Here is a 7129-nt window from a genome sequence, read left to right as displayed (position 1 = left end):
TAGCTCCTAACTTACAGTCAGTGCTTCAGCCTTAGCTCCTAACTGCCCTGAGCCCATTCCTGATCAGCCACTGAACGTTCTCAGCTCCTTCACTGTCAGTGACTTGACAGCTTTGACCAACAGTGTAGTAACTGTCTGCAACCCCACAGATATCAATTGTCTGAATGATAGCTTTCCTCCCCTTAGAAACATGCCTCATGGACAAGTCAATCATATGCCTGTTATAATGGAAGAGTTACTCACCCTGCCCAGCAATGGTGAAAGTGATTGTTTTAATTTAATTTAACTCAGAGTTAAACCCCATATGCAGCGAAGAATTGGAAAGATCAGCAAAGAGATTAAAAATGGGCATTGCTCTCCCTGAATCCTTTATGAATGAGGTTCCTGTAAATAACCTGGGTATAGAATTTGAAAATCATACACATCACATCACCAGTGCCAAATGGCTGTCTCTGTGGTTGACTTTGGTAGTTTGTCTGCCAATGAGACAAACGGACTCACCAATGCCCCCGCTCTGCATCAGCATGCAGTGGCATGAATGTGAAGCCCAGAGACGACGGGTGTGCAGTACCAGTAAACTTGGGGAGCTCTCGGGTTTGCTTAGTTTTTCACTGGAAGTTTGAACCTTTTTCACTGTGACATCAGTGATGTCAGTATGTATAGAACTAAATCTTGATTTATCAAGAGTATTTTTATTTTTCAATCCATAAATGTGGAAATGAACTATGATCAGCAGAGCTGGGAACTAAGATTGAGCTTTGTGGTGCAGCTTTAAGCTCTGCTCCTCTTCCTCATCCCTTAATACCTCTTCCACGTCATCCTTCTTTTCTGCTCCTGCTGCCCTCACCCCAGATTTAAAACCTGTAGACAGAGGCCACCAGTTCAAACCGGCACAGATGTTCTGAACTGATGTGTGGCTTCTTTTCATGTCAGCTCCTTTTGCCGTAAAGGATGCAGTGGAATCAATGTTTACAGACACCAACCCTTATCGCTGCTCAATGTAGCAATTGTTTTTGGTTTTATTTTCTTCAGTAATAAAAGCAGTTTTCTTTAAACTGCACAATCATGCAAGGATGTTTTTTAAAGCAGAAACTTCTCTCATATTATTCATCTAGAGCACTTCAGTTTACAAAACAGAAAGACCATCTGTCTGGAAGCCAGTATGAAGAACTGTGTGCAAATGATGAAGATACTTGCTTGGATCCTGTTTCAAAATTCTAGACCAGGGCTACCTTACACAGAATTGGTCATTTTACTGCTGGGAGACTTCTGGGTTTTTTTTTTTTTGTTTTTTGTTTTTTTTTTTAAGTTATTTTTTTACTAAAAATTTGACATTTGGGGCTGGCGAGATGCCTCCATGGGTAAGAACACTGATTGCTCTTCTGAAGGTCCTGAGTTCAAATCCCAGCAACCACATGGTAGCTTACAACCACCCATAATGAGATCTGACGCCCTCTTCTGGTGCATCTGAAGTCAGCTACAGTGTACTTATGTGTAATAATAAATAAATCTTTGGGCCAGAGCAAGCAGGGACTGAACGAGCAAGCTGACCAAATCGAGCAGAGGTCCTAAAAGTTCAATTCCCAATAACCACATGAAGGCTCACAACCATCTATACAGCTACAGTTTACTCACATACATAAAATAAATAAATAAATCTTTTTAAAAAAAATTGGCATTTAGCCGGGCGATAGTGGCACACACCTTTAATCCCAGCACTTGGGAGGCTGAGGCGGGCGGATTTCTGAGTTCGAGGCCAGCCTGGTCTACAATGTGAGTTCCAGGACAGCCAGGGCTATACTCTAAACCCAGTCTCGAAAAACCAAAAAAAAATTGGCATTTGAAGATATGATGTTCACGTGGGGTTTTGTCTACCATTGTCAAGATTGTAATATTAAAAATCATACTGGTCACTGGTAATTTAATTTATTCTGAGGCAATTGGCTTTCAGAAGCAAGGGTTGTGATTGGACCAATGAGTGTAGGTCCGAACAAGATATTCAAGGTATTTTCTTACCAGCAAAAAGTATGAGTACCATTTCTCATGTTTGTCTGGTGACAAGGTCTCATGTGCCCTACACCATAAAGTAAATACAAAGGAACAGTTGAATCTGGCCTTCAGTTCTTCTGCAAGGCAAAACCATGAGAGACAGTTCATGTCTCCTTCACCTTTGGGTCTCTAGGCCTTTGCTATCTAGTGTGACAGCCACTGAAAAGATAGTCTGAATACATTTAAAGAATGAAAATACTTAGAACAACATAAAGACAAATAGTTTAAAAATGGGCAAAAGACTCAAACACATATTTCTCCAAAGAAGACACACACAAGCAAAGATACCCAATATCATCAGTCAATAAAGATACACAATTCAAGCTATGATGACATTATTTCATGCTCACAGGATTAACTGAAGCTTATAAAACAAAACATTGTTTTATTTTATGTGTATAAGTGTTTTACCTACCTATGTGCTTTTGTACCATGTGCATGCCTGGTGCCCTCGGAGGCCAGAAGAGATTACTGGATCCCCTACAACTAGAGTTGCAGGTAGTTGTGACCCACCATGTGAATGTGGGAATCAAACCCATCATCTGGAAGAAAAGCTGGTGCTCTTAACTGCTAAGCCATCTCTCACTAGCTTTTTAATAGAAAATTAAGAGTTGATGAGGGAACTTGGAATCCTCATAAATTTGTGGTAAAAATGTAGAATGGTGTAGCTACTATGGAAGACAGTTTTTTGGGGGGGGGTCTTCGAAAGTTAAACATAGACTTAGTTAATAACCCAACAATTCTATTTGTAAATGTAGGATTTAAAGAATGAAGAAAAGTATTCATGGACTGAACAGATGGCTCAGAAATTCAGAACATGCACTTGCATAGCTAGCTAAAGAGGATAGACTTCAGCCATGATGTCATTTATACATATCTCCCTAGTATGCAAGTCAAGCCTTCAAGGGGTGGATTTATGGCCATGTAAACATCATCAGGACCTACCATTTTTTGCCCCAAATGGCAAGAAAGGCATATGGGAGGTCAAGGTGAGGGCACATTCAGGTCAGCTTGACTCCTGTGACTACAAGAAGTCTCACCAGTGTTGTCCAGAAGCTCCATGATTGAGGACTCTGAGGGCCACTGTATGACCCCTTTCCACAAGTCCTTTAGGATTTATGCTCTGCTGTGGGTAGGCCTAAGGGACATTGGGACATAGGCTGAAGAGAGTGATGGGAGTTCTACTGATAGTTCCAGTATCTGAGAATTAAGTGGTGAGTGTGTGTGTGTGTGTGTGTGTGTGTGAGTGTGTGTGAGTGAGTGTGTGTGTGTATGAGTGTGTGTGTGTGTGTGTGTGTGTGTGTAGGGGGGTGCTTATCACCTCTTTTCTCTATAAGGACCATGAGCAGGAACTCCAGAGGAGTATCCTTTAGCTCACCCATTCTGGTGGGGGTCCTCAAAACTAGGGGTGAATAGTAAGAAGAAAACATGTTGCTGTGGGTAGCTGTGCCCTGCCCCCAGCTTATGGAGCACCCATGTACAAAGTTTGTTCTGTCACTGTTCTTGGTGGGACAGCACCCCAAACCCAAATCAAGTCTCTTGTGCAGAATTCCCAACAGATGCTAACAAACCAGGCCTGATGCCCTGAGGCTTGTATATCAGAAGCAAGGGAAAGGCCAGACAGCATCCAACACCATGGGTGTGCACAGAAATAGGAAGGATCTTGTATTTTCTCTAGTCCATGCTCCTGTCTCCATCTTAGAGTAGCAGGTACTAGCTCCCTCCTCCCTAGAAAACATTTCCCACTGGATATTGCATACCTGATGATCTTAATCGTCTTCCCTACCTGCAGTCTTCATCAACCCCATTGTCTATACGCAATCCAAGCTTTACATCCACAAACATCAGCAAAGAGTTATTTGAGATTATTTCACCCATGGCTACACCAATGTGCTCAGTTGTGGTTTGTACCCCAATGTCTCATGTGATGGAGACTTGTTTTTCATCATGAAAGGTGGTAAGATCTCCCAGAGTAGGTCTCATGGATGGTGGTAAGTCACCACTGTCATTTGAAAGGATTAATAGAATTTTCTCAGAACCTGGTTAGTTTTCAGTGCTCTGGCTTCCCTCTCAGAATTCCCATTTCTACCCTGCATGATTACATCCTTTATCTAAGAAAGACTTTACCAAAACCAATACCAGTGTCATATTTATCCATTCAGAGTAGTGAGCTGAACATGCCTTTACTTATAAAGTTCCCAGCCTCATGAATTTTGTTATAGCAACAGAGAAGACAATGGTCACACAAGATCACCCTACTCTTATTATCTATGTTCTCAATCATTCCCTGGGCTCTGTGGACTCGAAGGCCTTCAGTAGTCACTGATAACACTTGTAAGTGAAGAGATGAGCTGGAGCAAGACCTTTTTAAACATTTTACTTTCACTTGCCCAACACTTCATACTCAGATCTACCCGTGGCATGTATGCTTTGATATGTGAATTCAATGAACACATTTCTGAGCAGCTGCCTGTGAAGATTGGATATTCTCTCTCTGTAGTTGGACATGAACTATTAACTGCTTCAAATGTGATTAGTATGAACAGTTGTTTGTTATAGGAATTTTGTGTATAGTCTAAATAGTGGATTATTTTTCATATAAATAATTTACTAATATTTCCCCCACCCAGGGAATTTTTCTTTACGGTAGAACAATTTAAGCTGTGATGAAATGCAGTCTATTGTTATTGTTTGTGCATTTGGCATCATAGTTAAGAATGTATTACCAAGTTCAAGCCCATGAAGATTTCCCTCTATTTCATTCTGAGACTTTTATGGTTCTTATATCTAGGTCTCTAGCTCCCCCCCTTTTAAGGTAGGGGTCCAGTATTACTCTTTAGCACGAAAATGCACAGTTATTCAATTTCACATTTGTTGAAAAAATTATTCACATCCAGAATGAATTATTTTGGCACCTTAAGAAAAAGAAATTTGGAAATAGTGATATAACTCAATGGCTAAAGGCACCTACCTCCAGACCTTGTGAGCTGAGTTCAGTACTTGGGATCAATACAGTAGAAGGAGAGAACTGACTTGTAAGGAGAGGTTCTGATACTAAGGTCTAGTTCCCTAATTGGTTCTTGGTTTGTCAATAAAGAAGTTTGGGAGCCAATTGCTGAGCAGAAGGTACAGGTGGGACTTTCAGGTCCCAAGAGAGGAAGGAGAGAAGGGGCTTTTCTGCCATGCTTTTGAATGAGAAGCATGCAACAATGACGTAAGATCTCAGAGCAGCTAGGGCCTGAGGCCTCCACTTCAGGCAGATGGCCAAAATTGTTGACAGGGGGTAGCTGATACAAGCCACTACATTTAGGGCAGAGGGAGAAATTGAGATAATAATTTGGTAAGCACATGCATTTCCAAGTGGCTCAGCAATTGTGTCACAGAAGGCAAGCTATAAAGTGACTTTTATCTTCTGATTCAGGGGTCTCAGGAGTGGGCCGGTAGAGTAAAGCTAAAGGCAGATTCAAAAGGAAGGTGGGCTAGGGATGGTTGAGAGTGATTCCAGAGCTAAGTCAGATGGAACAAAAGGGAGCTGGGAGGGGCCAGAGTACAGGCTGAGGTCACAGGCAAAGGTGTGTATTCTTAAAACTACATGAAACACTGACTTCTCCCTCCAAGTTGTCCGCTAACCTCTACATATGTTCTGTTATATGTGTATTCCTCACTACATAAGTTAAAAATCATTTGGCCATAGATGCATAGATTTATTTCTAGTCCACTGATCACAAATTTTGAAATTAAGTCATGGGAGTCTTCCAACTTTGATTTGCCTTGAGACTTTTTTGCTGCATAGGGTCATTTGAGTTTGCTATACATTTAAGGTGCTTTTTTTTTTTATTTCTTCGGTTAAAGTTTGGATTTTTGACAGATCACATAGGGAGTCACGAAGTGACATCTTTCCATCCATTGTCTCAGTTACCTCAGTCTTCTTTCCTTTCTCTCAGTAGTGTTGACAGCTTTGAAATAGTTCAGTCGTTGAATCATTTTCTTGTTGGCTACATTTATCACTAGGATTTGATTCTCTTGATGCTAGTGTAAGTAGAATTATTTGCTTTAATTTTCTTATCAGTTGTAATTTTAAGAAATTAGGCAAATATGTGTTGACCTTTTGTTTTATAGTATGATAGTGAATAGAAATGACAAGAATAGCCATCCTTCCTCATGTTATTACTAATGTAAGTGAGAAACCTCTCAGTCTTTCACTAATGAAAATGATGTTGCCTATCATCAGAGAACAGAAAGCTTGTATTTGTACACTGTTGAGTGTTTTATCATGAAAGGGTGTTTTTTGTTTGATTGGTTTGGGTTTTGGGTTCTTGAGATAGGATATCAGTTTGTAGTACAAATTATCCTAGAGCTCACCTTATAGCCCAGGCTGGCCTCAAACCTACAGTGGTCTTCCTGTCTTAGCTTCCTAAGTGCTAGGATCCCAGGTATGAACCACCATGTCAGACTTGTGTTGATTCCACTTATGTTTACCCTCCCTTGTGTTTTTTTTTTTTTAATAAAACCCCACTTGCTGTTCATGGCATGTAACTCCTTTAATATACAATTGGATTTAATTGACTAGCATTCTCTTGACTACCTGTGCATACATCTTCAGAAGAGATACTGACCTGTAATTTCCTTGTGATATCTCTAGCTTTGAGTTGTGGAACTCTCTGAGCACAACACCACTGTTGCCAACTTGAAAGCAGATTAGCTGTGATTACCTTTGTAAATGCTTCCCCTCTTGACTGGGTCCATTAACATTCATTTGTGGGAGGTAGAGGAGAGGCCATGGGTATACTTACAAAGCTCTTCCCCTCTAGGTGGATATATGGGCAGTTAACAGTAGCTGGGTGGGGAGGAACTCTTCTTTTGTGTTACAGCTATCCATAAGTGGCTCATGCTTGTCAGTAACCCTGAAGTGGATAAAATTCTTCCTTTGGTCTGTCATTAATGCTGTATGTGGAATAAACAAACATTTGTTTTTGTCTCCACAGGAGAAGTAATACAATGTGTTGATATTAAGGCGATATGAGACTTGTGCCATGAGGTTTCAGGGTTCTTGCCTGTGTTTCAGAATAGCTTGGGGATT

General features: G+C 40.7%; 1 pseudogene; it reads left to right on the top strand.

Moving 5' to 3' along the window:
- LOC110330826 overlaps positions 1-538 on the top strand; it is a 3100-nt pseudogene extending 2562 nt beyond the window's left edge.
- Positions 539-7129: the final 6591 nt, after the last annotated feature.

This window comes from Mus pahari, chromosome 13 (assembly GCF_900095145.1).
Source record: "Mus pahari chromosome 13, PAHARI_EIJ_v1.1, whole genome shotgun sequence".
Classification (NCBI taxonomy): Eukaryota; Metazoa; Chordata; class Mammalia; order Rodentia; family Muridae; genus Mus; species Mus pahari.
Note: the sequence above shows the minus strand (reverse complement) of the source record. Positions and strands in the feature narration are given on the sequence as shown.